At 43.8% G+C, this 19862-nt stretch overlaps 2 long non-coding RNA genes across 3 annotated transcripts in view; one reads left to right on the top strand and one right to left on the bottom strand.

Moving 5' to 3' along the window:
* Nucleotides 1-17881, bottom strand: part of LOC126293363 (uncharacterized) — a 1719051-nt gene extending 1701170 nt beyond the window's left edge. The window contains exon 1 of the long non-coding RNA XR_007552282.1: nt 17713-17881. This is a non-coding gene — a long non-coding RNA (uncharacterized LOC126293363). The remainder of the gene's footprint in view (nt 1-17712) is intronic.
* The window catches only part of LOC126293362 (uncharacterized), a 216603-nt gene that overhangs the window by 28687 nt on the left and 168054 nt on the right, over nt 1-19862 (top strand). The window lies entirely within an intron of this gene.

Genomic DNA, 19862 nt, shown 5'->3' on the forward strand with positions numbered 1-19862 from the left:
GGATGGAAATCGATAGATGTACATGTACAGACAAACATTTGATAACAATTTTAGAAAAACTGAATCATTTATTGAAGAGAAAGAGTTTCACGAAGTGAGCAAGTAAGTAACGCGTTGGTGCACAAAAATGGTTCAAATGGCTCTGAGCATTGTGGGGCTTAACTTCTAAGATCATCAGTCCCCTAGCACTCAGAACTACTTAAACCTAACTATCCTAAGGACATCACACACATCCATGCCCGAAGCAGGATTCGAACCTACAACCGTAGCGGTCGCGCGGTTCCTGACTCTAGTGCCTAGAACCCTTCGGCCATCCCGGCCGGCGTTGGTGCACCTCAAGACCTTATGAAAGTTGTTATTCGGATTGGTATTGATTTATAGGAATGTTGAATGTTTTCCTGATGGGTATTATACCACGTTCAAATCTCCGTAGCTGTTTGGAGGGCTGTGTACGTAATGCTCCAAACTTTCTCATTTTGGGAGGGATCCGGCGACCTTGCTGGGCAAGGTACGGTTTGGCAAGCACGAAGAGTAATGGTAGAGACTCTCGCCCTGTGTGGGCGAGCGTTATCTTGCTGAAATGTAAGCCTACGATGACTTGGCACAAAACGGGGTGTAGAACTGACGTACCGCTGTGCTGTAAGGGTACCGAGGGTGGCAACTAAAGGAGACCTACTACCGAAAAAAATCATACCCCAGGCAGTTATTCCTTGTTGTAGGGCCATCTAGTGCGCAGCAGTTCTATTGCTGTCTGGGGTGTCTCAAGGTAAGTCTTTGCTGGTCATTTGGATTCGTCATTGAAGACAATTCTACTCCAGTAAATGAAATTCCAGATGTGTCTGGAGACGAGAGTGGTGGGATTCCAATGTGACTGTCGTCCGCCATATGGCCCGACAACCAGGAGCGATGATCTGGGGTGCCATTTATTTTGACAGTAGGACCCCTTTGCTTGTCATAAGCAGCACCCTCACAGAACAGCGGAACGTCGACAATATTCTACGACGCATTTGGTAGCCCTCTTCATGGGAAGTCACCTGGGATTACATTTCAGCAAGATAACGCCCGCCCGCACACGGCCAGAGCTACTATTGCTTGTTTTCGTGCTTGCCGAGCACTAATTTGGCCAGAAAGGCCGCCGGGTTTCTTCCCAACAACGTTTGGAGCATAACGGGCAGTGCCCTCACACCAGCTCGTGATTTTGGCGACCTAACGCGTCAAGTGGACAGAATTTTGCACGAATACCCAAAACCTCTGTCAATCAATGTCAAGGCGGGTAACTGCTTGCGTAGGTGCCACAGCTGGGCCAACGCATTAGTGACCTGATCTTTTTGTGAAGCTCTTTCTCTTGAATAAATGTAATCCCCGCTAGCTGAATGGTCAACGTGACGGACTACCGTCCTAAGGGGCCCGGGTTCGATTCCCGGCAGGGTCAGGGATTTTCTCCGCTCACGTACTGGGTGTTGTAAACATCATAATTTCATCCCCATCCGATGCGCAGGTCGCCCAAAGTGGCGTCGAATGTAATAAGACCTGCACCAAGGCGGCCGGACCTGACCCATAAGAGGCCTCCCAGCCAATGACGTCAAACACTCATTTTCATTTCTTTAATAAGTCATCAATTTTTCCTGAAGTTTTGATCATTTGTTTGTCAGTATGTGCACATCACATATATCGATCTCTGTCCCATTCGGTTAGTTCCATTGTGGTGAGTATCTTTTTTCTAGTGTAGTTCTGTTTCACTGCATTTCTACATATATCGCGCTATATGGGTTTACGCCAGCGTTGTGAAAGAGTGTGTATTCCTTACTGGTAAAAAAAAAAGCCTTTTTCCTGTGCTGGTGACACTGATTTCACTGGATTAATTACGCTCTCATCTCCAAAGGGTGTCCCGCGTAGGGCACCGGTAAGAGATAAAAGCAGATGAGGCCGAGGAGGTTAGTGTTTAGCGTCCCGTCGACAACGACGTCATTAGAGACGGAGCACTAGCTGGGATTAGGGATGGATGGGGAAGGAAATCGGTAGTGCCCTTTCAGAGAAACCATACCGGCACTTGCCTGAAGAGATTTAGGGAAATGACGGAAAACCCAAATCAGGATGCTGGAAGTGGGTTTGAACCGTCGTCCTCCCGAAAGCGAGTCCAGTGATGAGGACCATTTAGGGTGAATGAGGGAATGGTATCCTAGCCAATTTGGTGACGTATTCCCCAGTCCTGAGACTACTGTGTGGGTGTGTATTTCGTGTCGGAGCAATATTTCTTCAGGGTCCTTGTCAGGTCGAACACGCCGGAACCAGTTAATAAATTGACCTTTTGGCAGCACATCCACGATAATGGCGCCGCCACCGCCACAGAAGACTGTCATCACGACTTGGCCTGTAGAGAGACCTGCCTTCAAACTCTTCTCTTTCGGTGAGTGAAGGTAGGAGCCTTTTTGTTTCCGGCTCTAAGTCATCAGTAACTTTTGCTGACGGAAATGCCTCTCCACTGACCTCTGACCTCAAATACCTCCAGCAGTTCAGATGAAATGGAATCTCTCTGAACTGAGGCATGTTGTGAACATTATGCAATCGATATCGGGCGTACGTTTGAACATCCAAGAATCTCAATCATTACAGGCTCACTCCGAATGGTCGCCGACAGCTGCAGAACCAATTGTCGAGTTGTGATGAGCCGGTCTGCACGAAGTGATAGCAGCGGCTGCGACAGGACGTCTCGAATGTTAGCCATCACGAAGGCCAGTTTCTGCACTGTCTGACGTATCAACTCTCTGTATCCAGCTCCCAACAGTGATACTATCTGCTTCATAAATGAAAAAACAAGAAATAAACTGTCTTGCTTATACCGGAGATGCAGTGGGGGCATAGTGGTTTCAGCGCTATGCGGCGAGCGTGTGAATGTTTACATGATATTTCTGTATCCACGGAAGTTGCGCCTGTTATTATAGCATCATGGACATTTCACCCTATTACAAGAGTTATTGTTTGTATCCCATAGACTGTCGCGCCGTGGGCACCGCAAGAGCTACGGTGGTTCCATGGAAGCACATAACGGGAACAGTCACACCGATGGTGGAGTTCGTGAATGGCCACCGGAATCAAGCCCCCTGTAGGGGGCAGAAAACTGCATTGTTGTTCAAGTCGCATATTGGCCAGAAACGTCAAAGTATAGCCTAAATACTCGCATTTATACAGTCACACTGACGAACTCAAGTAACTTCCAACATCAGCATCACCCATTAGAACACACAAACGTTTATATCTGCAATGTAAATGGCACGTAGAATCAAACGTGTCGGTTCTTCATTACGAAAACAGGCATACCTGGTACTTTTCAATTACAGCGCTATTTACTACTAATAGAAAACAATGGTTTGACTAAACCGTACGAACGTATTTTTTGATGTTCAAAAATGTTCAAATGTGTGTGAAACCTTATGGGACTTAACTGCTAAGGTCATCAGTCCCTAAGCTTTCACACTACGTAACCTAAATTATCCTGAGGACAAACACACATACCCTTGCCCGAGGGAGGACTCGAACCTCGGACCAGCCGCACAGTCCATGACTGTAGCGCTTGAGACCGCTCGGCTGATCATGCGCGGCTATTTTTTGATGTAGAATCCTAATATGCAATAAAAATGTTCCAAAATTACAGGGAAAAACTTCGCAGGGCTATAGAAGGTGTCTTCAAGAACAAAATGAGGACAGGAACCAATGTCCGGAAACGTCTACCAACTACTCTACACAGCATCGAATTTATAGGCTCCTTTAATTGTATGTATATTCGAGCTTTTTTTTTTTTTGGGAGCGTCACCTACAGCCAGCTTTGCGAAAGAAGCGGCGACACTTTCTGCACCACCTACCCATCATTTCGAACGACAATGCGCGGGCGCATACAGCGCAAGCTATGGCTGCTCTGTTCGGTCGATGGGACTGGGACGTACTGTAGCATCCACCACACTTCCCAGATTTAACTCCTTGTGACTTTGGTTTGATTCCAAATATGAAGGAACCAGTTCGTGGCATTCGCTTCAGAGCTGTTCCAGAGATTCGACAGTCAGTAGACCGCTACATTCGCATGAACAGCACAACAGGCTCTCTAACGGTATACTACGCCTTCCACATCACTGGCAAAGGATTCTGCACAACGCTGGTGACTTCTTTGAAGGACAGTAGCAGGTGCAGTCATGTAACTCTTTTGTATCGGTTGTGAATAAATACCTGCAGCTATTTAAGTTCCAACACTTGTATATACAGCATGGTTCTGTGTTGATGTCACAGACTATAAGAGATCATGGGAAAGGTCAAATGTATCAAATTGAGGTAACGGAACCGGGTCCGTATACAGACAAGTCTAAAGTTATAAAATAAAATCGTTATGGTATCTCTGACAGTGGAATGAATGTACCGATATTACGAGGGCTGTCCAGAAAGTAAGTTACGATCGATCGCGAACTGGAAACGACTATGAAAATCCGATAAAGCCTTGCAAAGGTGTGTTGAGCAGTGTCTCTAGTATGACTCTAAGTAGAATTATGTCGCTCTTTCCATTCCTGAGCTCTTAGTGAGCGCGTAAAGATTTTATAGAAAATAGTCTCTTCCGCCAAGTACGAGGTCCTGGTGAGAATTTTCCCCTGAAGCCATGCAACCAACTTTACATAACTGCGGTGCGTTTTCTTCTTCAATACAATTCTCAGCCTCATTCTGCAGGGGCACTGAAGATGCTCCTGCATCGTTTCAATTGGAAATGTTTGGTTACCCAGAATACAGCCCGGAATTGTCTTCCACTGAGTTTCATCTCTGCTCAAACGAATCGCTGGCTATGAAGACAACATTTTGGCACGGACAACGAGCTGTAGGCCAGCGTAGAGAATAGGCGAAAAGCACTGGCAGCTGCCTTCTATGATGAAGGTATTGGAAAGTTTGTACAACGATACGACGAATGTCTTAGTCAGAACGGCGACTACGTAGAGAAGTAGCTGAAAGGTGTAGCTAACTGTTACAAATGAAACATTTCTGATTTTCACTGTGATTTTCATTTCGCGATCAATCGTAACTTACTTTCTGGACAGCCCTCGTATTTTACTAAGACCGTAGAGCAGGTAACTTTCAGGGGTGGGAGTATGGACCAAAACATGGAAAAAAAGAATTCAGTGAACATGGGCTTGAGGAGCTATGAGCACTGTTCATGTTAGCCACTGTGAAACACATTTCCTCCCTTGAACAAGTGCTTATACCTAACAAGCTATCCATTCTAGAGCCCATGTTTACTGGACTTTTCATCTTGCTTCCTGATGACGTTTCCGGACACGGATTTCTACACTCATTTTGTGCCTCGAGACATCGTCTACGTCCCCTCGAAGTTCGTCGGTAGTTAAGACGACGTTCCCGACGTTGACGCCACTTTTCGAGTTAATTGGCATTGAAGTCAGCCAGTCAGGCCGTTTAGGGTGAAGTTGGAGCACCCTGCGACATGCAGCCAGTGTCAGTCGTTCTCGTAGTGTAGACAATAACGCAGAGACTGCCCAGTCCTTGGCTCGGGTTCGATTCTCACTACCGTCCCATATCCAATTTTTGTGTCACCCTCTTCTTCCGTTTTAGGAAAACAAACATATTACCCACTTGGTGACACATTCTCTGACGGGCCGCTTGAATTGGCTATTACCGAGTTACTTGGCACTGAAGCTAACCAAAGAAGGAAAATATCTCCTCGCACTTACACAAGAGATGAGTATGGGAAATAAAACTTAACTGATTCAGGTTCCGCTGAAAGACTGTACAACAGTGTTGTCAGTAAACTGGTATCACTTAAGGGTGAGCCGTACTTCGGTTGTTACTTGTATATTTTTATCCTCATACATGCAGTTACCAGTTTTCATGTAACTCCGCGTCCCTAGCTATCCAATTCCGCTAAGCTGCGACCTCAATCCGGCGTCTGCTACACAGAGCACGCGCGCCTGTTTCCTGCACAATGTCTCTGTTTTACTTGACGAGCGGCGATATGAGGCGAGACCTTTTGTTTTTACAGGGGGAATACACAGTATTTTTCTTCGTCTCTCACTGGCGCCCGCGGGAATTGACCAGACAGCGAGTAAACCGTCTTTCGGTCTTTTTCTTTCCCTCTGTAAGTTCCCCCCCACCCCTCCCCCAACCCCACAAGTCCTTTAACCCTCGCATTCTTCGCGAGGAGCTGGCTGGTTGCCGAGATAAAAATCCTCTCCGTGGAGGTACGATTCCAACTTTGTGGTCAGCCACCAATTTCGCTAACTGGATGCCGCACCAGTTCGGTATATAGCAGGGGCGGAATTGAAAAACGTAATTTGTCCTAAGAGTGGTTGACACAGCAGCTCCGAAACGACCTCGCAGTAAAAGAAAAAAAAAACCGCTCAGGTACAGAAGGCTGGACCTCTGTACTTTTAAGTTCTGACAGGGAAAAAAAAACCCATCTTGTTTTCCGATGTCCAGAAGTCTGGAACCTCTTCGAACCTATGGAATAGTAATGCCTAATTGATGATGGAAGCAAGACTGAAGAAAAATCAGTACGCATTCATAAGATTAGTCGACCGGAAAAAATCGTTCGACAGCGTAATATAGCGCAAGTTGTTCGAAATTTTGAAAAAAAAAAGCAGGGGTATGCTATAGGGAGAGACGGATAATATACAACATATACAAGCGCCAAGAGGGAATAATAAGAGTCGAGGACCAAGAACGAAGTGCTCGGATTAAAAAGGATGTAAGACAGGGATGTAGTCTTGCGCCCTGTTGTTCAACCTGTACATCGAAGAAGCAATGCTGGAAAGAAAAGTTCAACAGTGGAATTAAAATTCAAGGTGAAAGGATATCAATGATACGATTCGATGACGACATTGTCATCCTAAGTGAAAGCGAAGAAAAATTATATGAACTGCTGAATGGCGTAAACAGCATTGAGAGTACGGAATATGTACTGAGAGTAAATCGAAGAAACGAAAGTAATGAGAAGAAGTAGAGGTGAGAACAGCGACAAACTTACGATCGGGACTGATAGTCACAAAGTGAATGAAGTTAAGAAATTCTACTACCTAGGCAGCAAAATAACCAATGGCGGATGACATCAAAAGCACTGGCAAAAAAGGGCATTCCGGTCAAGGGAAGTCTACTGGTATCAAACATAGAGGAAGGAATTTCTGATAATGTACGTAAGGGGCACATCATTCTATGCCAGTGAAACATTAACTGTGGGAAAAACCGGAACAGAAGAGAATGTAGACGAATGTTGAAAATTAGGTCGACTGTTAAGGTAATGAATGAAGTGGTTTTGTGCAGAATCGGAGAGGAAGGGAATATGTGGAAAACACTGGAAGAGAGGGACAGGATGGTAGGACATCTGTTAAGCACCAGGGAATGACTTCCATGGTACTAGAGGGAGCTGTAGAGGGCAAAAACTGTAGAGGAAGACAGAGATTGGAGTACATCCAGCAAATAATTGAAGACGTAAGTTGCGAGTGCTACTCTTGGATGAAGAGGTTAGCACAAGAGATGAACTTGTGGTGGGCCGCATCAAAGTAGTCAGAAGACTGATGACACAAAAAATTATATATATATTTATTTCACACTATTGGAGATACGACTGAACCTACAATATTGTTCAAATGTGTGTGAAATCTTATGGGACTTACCTGCTTAGATGATCAGTCCCTAAGCTTACACACTACTTAACCTAAATTATCCTAAGAACAAACACACACACTCATGCCCGAGGGAGGACTCGAACCTCCGCCGGGACCAGCCGCACAGTCCATGACAGCAGCGCCTTAGACCGCTCGGGAACCTACGATATTAGTTAATTATCTCTCAAATGGTAATGAAAGTAAGACTTGAAAAATTAAAACGAGTTCACAGGATTTATGGACCAAGAAAAAGCATATCAGAAAGTTAAATGGTACTTGTTCGAAATTATCAGAAAAAAAGGTGTGAAGCGTAAGGACAGGAGGATAATATAAAAACTTACAAAAATCGAAGAGGGAACGGAAGACTGGAAGATCAGGAACAACGCGTTGTAAGGCAGCGTTGCAATCTTCGGTCCGTACCGTTCAATCTGTGCATCGCAGGAGTGTCGATTGAAATCAAAGGTTCGTTTAGGAATGGATTTAAATTGTGTGAAAGGGTGGGCCTATTAATGACAAGGTTTGCTGCAGACATTCCTATCCTTAATGAAAGCCGGCCGGTGTGGCCGTGCGGTTCTAGGCGCTTCAGTCTGGAACCACGTGACCGCTACGGTCGCAAGTTCGAATCCTGCCTCGGGTATGGATGTGTGTCATACAATGAAGGCTTTCACGACCGGATGGTACTGTTGTTGATAATTCTTCCTGGTTATGTGGCCGTGGTCCATGGAATTCTTCTATTCCTAACGTAGTATTAGACGAAACGAGGTTTAAGTAGTTCTAAGTTCTAGGGGACTGATGACCACAGATGTTAAGTCCCATAGTGCTCAGAGCCATTTGAACCATTCTGAACCTTAATGAAAGTACAGAATAACTGCAGGAAGCGCCGAATGGTATGAACAGTTTAATGCGTGTATCCTGTGGACTTGGACTAAATTGGAAGATCGTAACACCGTCCCTCCCTTCAATTGTCGTGAGAACGTCGAAATGGCTGATATTGAGATAAGTGATCGCTGAATTGAAAATCAGCTACAATCTCTTAGTAGTGGAAAACTTCAGGACCATATGAGATACCTATAAAGATTCTATAAAGCTTATGCGGTAGAACTTGCTCGCCTTCTGGCAGTAATTTATCGTAGATTGCTTGAGCACCGAAAGGTACCTAACGACTGGAAAAATGCGCAGGTCATTCCCGTCTTTAAGAAAGGCCGTAAGACAATTATAGACCTATACCGTTGACGTCAGTGTGTTGTAGAATTATGGAACATGTTTTAGGCTGAAGAATTATGATGTTCTTGGAAAATAAACAGTTCGTTTACAATAATCAACATGGATTCCGCAAACAGAGATCCTGCGAAACTCAGCTCACTCTATTCCTCCGTCAGGTCAATACCACAATGGACAACGGAGTTCAGGCTGATGCCGTGTACCTTGACTTCAGTAAGGCATTTTATAATGTCCCGTATTAACGTTTAATGAAAAAAATACGAGCTTACATAGTATCGGAACAGACCTGCGATTGGATTCAAGACCTTTTTGCAGATAGAACTCAACACGTCGCTCTTAACGGAACTAAATCGATAAATATAATGGCAATGTCGGGAGTCCAACAGAGAACTGTGATAGGACCGTTGCTGTTCACAATATATATAAATGATCTAGTAGAAAGCGTCGGATACTCTTTAACGCTGTTCGCAGATGATGCAGTTGTTTATATCAAAGTAGCAACGCCAGAAGATAGAATTTGCAGAACGACCTGCAGAGAACTGATGAATGGTGCAGACTCTGGCAGTTGACCCTGATCGTAAATAAATGTAACATATTGCGCATACATAGGAAAAGAAATCGGCTACTGGACATCTACACTATTGATGACAAACATCTGGAGACTGCGTCTGCCGTAAAATATCTAGGCGTAACTATCCAGAATGATCTTAAGTGGAATGACCATATAAAACAGATAGTGGTAAAAGCAGACACAAGACTCAGATTCATCGGAAGAATCTTAAGGAAACGTAACTCATCCACGAAAGAAGTGGCTTATAACGCGCTTGTTCGCCTGCTTTTTGAGTATTGTTCAGAACGATGTTTTCACTCTGCAGCGGAGTGTGCGCTGATATGAAACTTCCTGGCAGATTAAAACTGTGCGTTTGAGTATTGTTCATATATCTGGCATCAGGTAGGATTGATAGAGGCGATAGAGAAGATCCAACAAAGAGCGGCTCGTTTCGTTCAGCGCGATCGTGCAGCTGGCGTTACGGAGACGCTAAACAAACTCCACTGGCAGACGTTACAAGAGAGGCGTTGTGCATCACGGAGAAATTTTCTACTGAAATTTGGGGACAGCACTTCCCCCACATACATCTCGCGTATAGACCACGAGGAGAAAATTCCAGAAATTAGGCCAATACAGAGGTTTACCGACAATCATTCACCCCACGCAGTACTCGCGAGTGGAACAGGGTTGGAGGGATCAGATAGAGGTACCGAAAGTACCCTCTACCACACACCAGTATGTGGTTTGCGGACTATGATGTAGATGAGAGGATATGAAAATTTTCGTGTGTGGTGTTTGAAGGCGAAATATAACATTGCGGGTTGCATACAACGACATCGGTAGAAGCACAGCATCACCCTGTAAATGAGAGTTGTGTCATACACGCATTTGTTTAGTGTAGGTGACTGTAACATATGCGTGTTCTGTTTGCGTTGTATGATGATGATGATGATGATGATGATGATGATGATGATGATGATTTTGATGAAGTGTAACCCCATGTCGCCTGATAGCCCACTCCTTTCGAATTGCACCAAGTGGCCCGCCGAGCTAAACGATCCCATCCAACGGATAGATCGCCATCAACAGTGTCACTTCACGGGGCACTACATAGAGGTTTGGAATTTAATCCAGGACGTCGGCGTACAGACTGGTAATCAGGACTTCACGCTATCATCTCGCTTCCGATTTCCAGTGAAACACTGGCAGCGAAAATTTCGTCCACCAGCAAGATCGGAACGGGTTTATCTGCGAATCGAGCGCCACCGCGAAGAGTTGAACGTTCGCTACCTCGGACCGGGTGGGAAAGTCAGAGATTTTAATATATTCAACAAATAATTGAGAGCGTTGTGTGCGAGTACTTTTCTGACTAAAGTATTGGTTAAAAACAGTCTTGGTTACAATTTTAGTTTTTTTTTTTCCAACGACGCGTTTCGTCTTATTTAGGCATCTTCAGGTTATCTTTTCTAAATGGACGCGAGAGACACCAAGACCTGCATAACGCGTTCCCTTTTACAGGAGCGAGTATAATGGCTTATGCTTACTACCTGAGCGCTCATTTTATTCTGTTACTCGGTCCTGTGAACGAGAACGCGTTGTGCAGATCTTGGTGTCTCTCGCGCCCATCTCGAAAATATAACCTGAAGATGCCTAAATAAGACGAAACGCGTCGTTGGCAAAAAAAAAAACTAAAATTGTAACCAAGACTGTTTTTAACCAATACTGTTAAGCACTGGTTTGCTGCATGTCACATATGGATTGGAAGAACTTTTGTGACTGTAAAATGAAGTGGTTAGCAGAGGAGAGGGAACCTATTATTTTTTATCCATTAATAAATCGCTACTTACGGTTAGTCATTTTTCCAGCCGAAATCTCGGTTTCCTCTCATCCATAGTTTAGAGGCTTCAGCGACATTTCTTCCTCCCCCTCTTCCTCCACCCCCCCTCCCGCCCCGCCTCTCTCTCTCTCTCTCTCTCTCTCTCTCTCTCTCTCTCACACACACACACACACACACACACACACACACACACACACACACACACTCACTGTGTGTGTGTGTGTGTGTGTGTGTACGCCCGCACATTTTTTTAGCTCGTGAGACGTTATCATTACGTTAAGAGATTTTCGTGGTGGTGGTGGTGGTTGTTTGTGGGAGGGGGAAATTGAGGCTAGTTCCAGACATTTGAAGGTGATGGTAATATCTGTTAGTGAGTGAATGAGAGTTCTAGGTGTTCGGGAGGTAAAATTTGTGGTTTAGAGGTTATTTGGAGGGGATTGTGGAAGTGTGGGGTAAAACAGGTTGTGTGGCACTACACTGAAAATCATTTGCCGAGAGTGTCAGTCTACTATTACGTATGTTAATGTGGATCGAGAGTTGTATATCCTGTATACATGGTCATTCGAAAGGGTTTTCCTTTCGACTTTGGTGTTTTGTATAATTGTCAGATCTGACAAATTTCTTCCTAGGTTAGAATGTGTCTTTGAACTACTACTACTACGTGAGTAGAAATTTATTAATGAAAAAACGACGTGACCTGTTTTCTGATCTGAAAGTACCATATACAAAGGAAAACTGCATTAGTCCAGATTAAATCGACTGAACATGCCTTAGTGAAACATGCAAAACGCGATTGGAACTTAAGTAAATAGTACTCGGATGCCCGCCCTAGTTATAAATACACCAGAAAAACGTGAGATCGCATAAATACGAGGTCCGTTCGGTAAGTAATGCAACATATTTTCTTTTTCGGCCAGTTTTGGTTGAAAAAATGCGGAATTTGTTGTGGTAAATCGTGAATATCCCCGCTTCAGCCTCTATAGTTTGGCGACTTTCCGTCAGACGGCGACGCCACAGGTGACCTTCAAAATGGCGTAAGTGACGTAGATACGTACCAAACAGAGATCTGTCGTCTTTGAGTTTCTTTTGGCGGAAAACCAGAGCATCGCAGATACAAACAAGCGCCTGTAGAATGTCTACGGAGACGGGGTGGTGAACAAAAGCATAGCGAGTGGTTGTGCTTGGCGTCAGTCATCATCGCTAGAAGGTGACGCAAACAGGTCCCATCTCCGGCATGCCAGCAGGCGGCACAGAGCTGTGAGTTACGCAGTGCTGGACATTGCTGACACTCTCATTCGAGATGACTGATGACTCACAATCAAAGACCTCTCTAGAATGAGACTTTCACTCCGCAGCGTGTGCGCTGATATGAAACTTCCTCGCAGATTAAAACTGTGTGCCGGACCGAGACTCGAACTCGGGACCTTTGCATTTCGCAGGAGAACTTCTGTGAAGTTTGGAAAGTAGAAGATGAGGTACTGGCGCAAGTAAAGCTGTGAAGACGGGGCGTGACTCGTGCTTGGGTAGCTTAGACGGTAGAGCACTTGCCCGCGAAAGGCAAGGGTTCCGAGTTTGAGTCTCGGTCCGGCTCAGTGTTTTAATCTGCCAGGAAGTTTCGAAGACCTCTCTGCTAGTAGTATTGACACGCGCGTTCACGGGTTGGAGTACTGAAAGGACTTCATTTCTCTTTCACCCTACAGTCCGGACCTCACGCCTTCCAACTTCAATTTGTTTGATCAAAGGAAGGATGTACTCCGCGGCAAGCAGTATGTGGACTATGGGGAGGTTACTGATACAGCAAGACGTTGACTCCGGAGACCAGTAGAGTGGTACCATGTGGGGCATACAGGCCATCCCAGTAAGCTAGGAAATTATGTTGAGAAATAGGGCTTTATAGCCAAAGAGTGAAGAACAACATGGAGAACTGGAATCCTGAATAAAACCAACCAGCTCTCAGAAACAAAAGTGTTACATTATTTATTGAACGCCCCTCGTAAGACCGAAGCGATAAAATAACTTTTCAATTAATAAAACGACTATTCACATACTTGTTGTGGACGATAGTCAGACCAACAAGTGGATGATAGTCACACCTATAAAGTTATTGCAGCTTTGATATACGTAATGAAATAGGCATCGACAGGTTCTAGTAAGCCGTGTATTAATAGCATCCACAAGCGCTGCACGCAGAAATTGGATCTGTTCTGTACCCACAGTGGTGATCAGAATGGTCGGAGGGGTCGAGGCACTGATCACGTGATCACACTCGAGCGTACACGACGTTTCGTCGCCTCGGCTATGGCCCGCAGCAAATATTTACCTTCGGTCCGTCTTCGCCCTCTGCCGCCATCGCTATAGCCCGCCACACAACACGAACACGCTGCACCGCCTACAAAACGCTCTCACCCTCTGTAGTACCCAGCACAGCGCTACGACGTAGCGCACAGCTGGACACTGCGTTCCAGGAGTGTAAAGGATCAGACAAGACAGACGGCAAGTGAAATGGAAGTCTCAGTCGGCTTCACGGGCCATCGAAGCTATGATTCCTGCACGTAACGCCTCGAAGCCATTCCCCAGCCACGTGTCGTGTTTCGACTTGGTCGCACCCTTCGAGCGACCACGAATACGCGGTGCGTTCGGAATATTTTAGACGTTACACCGGTGCGCTTGACCAGCCGAACGCGCCGCCCAGCCGTGACAAGTTTTCTGTGACGGAACCCGTGAATAGAACAGCAGCCACGTCCCAGTCAGAACTCAAGCCTGGGGGCATTATTGTGTCGCCAGTAATCACTCCGACACACTGTGCATGCCCAGGCACTGACTACCTGTACGCAGTAGTAGACACACAGGAGCAATCGTCCAGCTTCAGGAACTGGCTTGTTCCCATTGTTTTCGAAGCACCGCATTGTGCTCAAAATACCATTAAGATGCTACAACACTCTCAGGTCGTTCGGAAAGGTACGCAGAATACCATCGCTTTCCGTTTATACGACGACAGGTAAAAATATATTGATACTGTCAAGTGAATGTTTCGAATATCTGCATTTATATGACTCGTACTCGTTCAGAGCATTAACTGAAATCTTATGCCGAAATAAAATTATTTACGTTTCACAGCTTATCGTAATTGGAAATTCAACTAGAGTAGGATGGAGTTTGTACCAAGTCAGCACGTCCATCTTTGTTAAGGAAAGAACAAAAACGGTTCAAATTGTTCTGAGCGCTATGGGATTTAACATCTGAGGTCATCAGTCCCCTAAACTTAGAGCTACTTAAACCTAATTAACCTAAGGACATCACACACTTCCATGCCCGAGGCAGGATTCGAAAGTGCGACCGTAGCAGCCGCGCGGTTCCGGACTGAAGTGCCTAGAACCGCTCCGTCACCGTGGCCGGCTTAAGAAAAGGACAGATTGTGATATAATTCTCTGCTAATTATCGTGTAAAAAGATTGGATTTATGATAGTGAATAGTAGCAGACTGGAATACGTTTCGCTCGTAACATATATTTATCTACTGTTTCAGTTACACTTCGATTATGCACAACATAGTGTTTCAAAAAGAGTCAGTTATACTTTGTAATTTATGAGGTTCAGTTTATTTAAGTTCTTATCATTCTAATTTTTTGTTTTTATAGTTTTAATTTTAATAATTAAGCTTTATTGTTCATTTGCTAGATTTTTTTTTTTAGGCTAGATTAGTTCCTACTTTGCTTTTAGTTGTTTGATACTTACCTCACTAATTTAGTTGCGTGAGTATTTACGAATGTATCCGATAAACACACTCATTTCCCTGTTTCCTGTGCACTTCAAATTATCCAAAAATTTATTTTAATACGAGACCTAATGTACCAACAGCTCATATGTTATGTGATGACGTCCCCAACGTATTGTGTTTGTAGTATACCAGACGACGCAAGGTATCGAACTACCTCGGTAGCGTAATCAAATGTGAGGAAAAGGCGTATCAGTTAATAATGCATTAACTGACATAGCCTCATGAAAATAGTAACAGTCTTATGATAACAAATATTCACAGAAAGTTATTACCACGAACAACTTTCACACACGAAGTATCATTGTACGACGAACATCAAAAGATTAATTTGACAATCTTAAATTTCCTGCGACCCCAGTTACAGCGAACAAATGTAAATACTTCCATAACAAAAAAAAACTTTCCTTACGGGACACAAACTAAACGCATAACCCATCACCACAAATCGATACCATGCACATATGTACCTACTTTTTTTGGACAGACATTTTCCATGGCAAACATTGGCTAGTTTGAGAAAGGGCATAACACCAAACCGGTTACCAACTAAATAAACATCCATTCTAATTCCAACTCTGGCTGTCTCTTTTTGAGTCGCAATAAATATTAACGTGGAGGAAACTAAAAATTATTACGAACAGATTGAACTAACATTTAGCAACTGACAAACTAGTTTAACAGTAATTATGATTTCGTCATGTAATACACTTCTTAATTAACTTAAAACAAGGACCACATAGGCCGAATCTGCGTCAACGTGGACACGAAAGAAGTAAAAGAGAAAAGCTCCCTAATTTACTGTAAAATACTCTAAGCAGCATATAATGATCATCGACAGCCAGTATCATGCAAAACGAATATCTTACACGGCATGACAAGAGCAAATATTGAGTAACTATTTCTACGAAGCAATTACAATGTAATAAATGGAAGCGGGAAGAAAACTGTGTTTCAGTGTCTACTTTGAGGAAAAGAGGCTCAACTTTAGGCATTTCCAAATAACGGCTTCGTACCATTATTAAAAATTGTAGTACATAATTGCAGCTGTTCATTTAGAATGAAGCTACCATTAACAGAAAAGTGTTTGAAAATTCTCTTCAAGAATAGTAAGTCTGAAACCTTCCTCTATGTGTTCGGCGCTCGCGGACCACAGCACAGCTATTACCCCTGAAGATGGTCTTATAATAGTCCGGAACCGGTCGTGTGAAAATAAAGAACTTTACAACTGAAGCGGTATTTTCAACCTATGTTCTGGAAACAGATCAAAGCCGGATTGGGGAAAGTCGCGACTATATGGAGGAGATAGATGGCAACAAACTAAGGTGTCTGATTGTTGTACAGAAGTTGCAGTGGACGCGTACGGTGTGGCATTTTCATGCTGAAGAGGGGTGGACGAACTGTTGTAAAGGTGCTTTCACTTCGCTGATGCTCTCGCAGAACGCCGACAGTGTTACGTTATACACCGGCATTTTACCGCTACAGTTTGGAGCCAGCTAGCGGCAGTGTGTTGCGACTTGGGTCAGCAAAGAGCAAAGGTCTACCAAGTAATAAGCATGACATGTAAAACCTCGACAGATCTTGAGACCAGAATAAAAATTTCAGAAGAGTTACTTTTGAGCGCGCCCTCGTTACTTGTGTGGGCGGTCATAGGCCGCGGTGGTGGGAGGAGGAGGAGGGGCGGGAATTAGAGGGTTGTCTAATCCCCACAGCTATTCAAAACCATCCCACAAAGATTATTAAAATAATGAGGGATCAAAAAAGTACGGCCGTCCAGAAGTACGAAAAGAAAGGTCTGGGAAGAAATGATGAAACATTATGCTTCTGTCGACAATAATATACGCCGGCCAGATAGGAACTTCCTTAGTCATAGCCATCTTGAGGATGTGAATGAAATACAGTCAAACGGTAAAAGAGTCAGCGCAGATTATGTGTATTGGGATATATGCCGACGTCCATTTAATTTAGGTTTCTCGTAAAATATTTGGTGCTGTAGCATTATTAATTTCCATACGTCTTTTATCTAATAATCTCCCGTCCGCAAAGGCCATGAAGACCCGACACAACCGACCAGCCGCCGACTCATCCTCAGCTCAGAGGCGTCACTGGATGCGGATATGGAGGGGCATGTGGTCAGCACACCGCTCCCCCAGCCGTACATCAGTTTACGAGACCGGAACCGCTATATCTCAATCAAGTAGACCCTCAGTTTTCTTCACAAGGGCTGAGTGCACCCCGATTGCCAACAATGCTCGGCAGACTGGATGGTCACCCATCCAAGTGCTAGCCATCCCGACAGCGCTTAGCATCAGTGATCTGACGGGAAGCGGTGATACCATTGCGGCAAGGCCGTTGGCAAATGTCTTTTAGGTTACGATAATTTTCTGCGTTAGAGACTTATCTGGCCAAATTCTGGTTTATGGAGAATTCATGAAGATCAACTGAAGCCTTCTAAAAGTACTATTCTGCAACCAAAAAGACGTTAAGTCTCATTTTAAAAAAGGAAATCTGGTAACTGAATATCGGTGGTTCAGTCTGTTACAACTGAACCTTGTCCCTAGCTACCGAACACTGACTCAAGCAGCGCTATAACTGAAATGGTAGAGTCTACCCAATAACTCCTACTCACCATACACAAATTCTCAAATATATGTAAAGAGTGAAATAACATTTTTGGTACTTACCGAGCCCTCCCAAGTCGTCGAATTATCGTTCAAGAACTGCGACACCTTTGTCAACGCGATTTTACTGGTGGGTAGCGAAAAAAAAGCGCGAATTTACAATATTTGACGAATTTATGCGGTTGTTTAAAAACAGCTAAAACACTCCGGCCGTTACCCACAGGCAATTACCGCGACCTGAAACAAAACACAGAAGTTCAGTTAATGATACTTTGCGAATACAGTCTATCATAAAAAAAAATATTATTCTATTTTTCTTATTTTACTCATTCGATAGTAAAACACACCAATGTTTTTACAAGACAACCAACGAAGATGATTGTGAAGATTTGTGATGGATTTGTGGTTTAAGCTAACAACAAAGGAATCTTAATCTAGTCACAAATTTCACTTTACCCTCCTTACGACCCTTCAGTCAACATATAGAGGAGAGATGTATCTTGAGGACAGTGTACCTAGAACACATGTTTCGTAGTTCGTGTTTCAGCGAAGTGACCGATTTTTGAAGCACGTGAATTAATGGGTGCTAGAGACCGTCATAAGACGATTCCATCATTTTCCTTTTTTTGTTGTTGTGAGACATGAAGTTGAATTTTGTGGAGCATTTATACTTATTTTGATTTCTACACGTTTGATTGACGTATAATGTATTAAAGCCATTTCGAAGATATTAATTCTTCACTGCAAAATTTGATGGCGAGTGAAGTTCTGTATGTTTTTAAAAATCTGTTATGTGACAAGAGGACAATCACGCCACACTTCGTCCGTCACGCATCACTTAATATCTTGTACCGAAAGGTGGTATTCTACTGCGGAATACGTTAGCTTTACAAATGAACTTCAATTTTTAACAGATTTTCCCTCTCTTGAAAATGAAAATTTGTACTACTGGTCAAAAGCTTCTACTCTGAAATGGTTTTACCTGTAACTGGTTTTTGATAATAATACTTCTTAATTTGATTTCACTGACTGGTTAGCGGTGTGTAATAGAGTAGTAATGTGATAGGTAGTCTATTAAATATTGTACTACAAGCTTCTCTCGAATGCAACACTGTTAAAATTCGATAGTAGGCACATGATCATATCGTACCTTTGAATATATTATTTTCAAGCTTTTATAAAACTTCACTCTTCCGGAATACTTAATATGTAATTTGAGAAAATGGCTGCAAAAGTGAAAAAATATATGCTATCATTTAAATGTAGAATTAAAAAAATATATCAAACTTCTACTACAGGGTTGCCTACAGGCAGAAGTCTGTAAAGCATTCAAAATTACTGCAGTCTCCGTTACTTCGGAACCACATCGTGCTAACGGCTCCGAAGTGTTCCAAAGCAATTATGGTACAACGGAAAATGAAAAGGTAACATTAGTATGCCGAAGAAACAAGTGCTGGAAAATTTGATTTTGTACCGGGCTTGTGCGACTTCTGTACACGGAATGATAGAAGAACGGATGCAATGTACCGCTCCCTCTGCTACAGCACTGACGAGGAATCATTAATTTTTAAGAACTGAGTTCTCGCTCATGTCCTGAGATAGACAGAAAAATTATTACACAGATAAAAAGAGTGTTACGTTTATCCTTCGCAAAAGCGGTCCGTACTCTACCCTTGTCAGGTACAAAACATGGACCTAAGATGATAAAAATCAGCGTACTATGAACCGATGTATCGGTACATGACGAGTTTGAGTCACGTCTCTTACTGCCTCTTTTACCTATGAGGCCCACCTTGGAAGCCCGCTTAGGACCGAGACGGCCACGACGGTACAAAAATAATTCCCGAGCATTTTCGTTGCCATGTGAGGGTTCTCTCTATGACGTCATTTCAGGCGTTGTCGACATTGACGTTTCCTGTTCGAATAGGCGGAAGTAATTGTCAGCTACGTGAGTCGGTTTCACCGCCGTGGCCGGCCTGGTCGACAGTAAAGCCGTACGGCGTCATGATAGTACGGTGCAGTGTCAACGTCTGTTTCTGTTTTCCTTTCGTCGAAGCTTCAACTCCCACCCAAGACGTATCGGTGCAGTTTCTGAAGTGTTACAGAAACTGCACAGACATTCAGGAGATTAAGTAGCAAACGTTGATGAAAGAGCCTTTGCGGTATTTGCCTCAAAATTTAGGAAAACCACGCAAAACGTAAACCAGGATATA

The sequence above is a fragment of the Schistocerca gregaria genome, chromosome 10, assembly GCF_023897955.1.
Source record: "Schistocerca gregaria isolate iqSchGreg1 chromosome 10, iqSchGreg1.2, whole genome shotgun sequence".
NCBI lineage: Eukaryota > Metazoa > Arthropoda > Insecta > Orthoptera > Acrididae > Schistocerca > Schistocerca gregaria.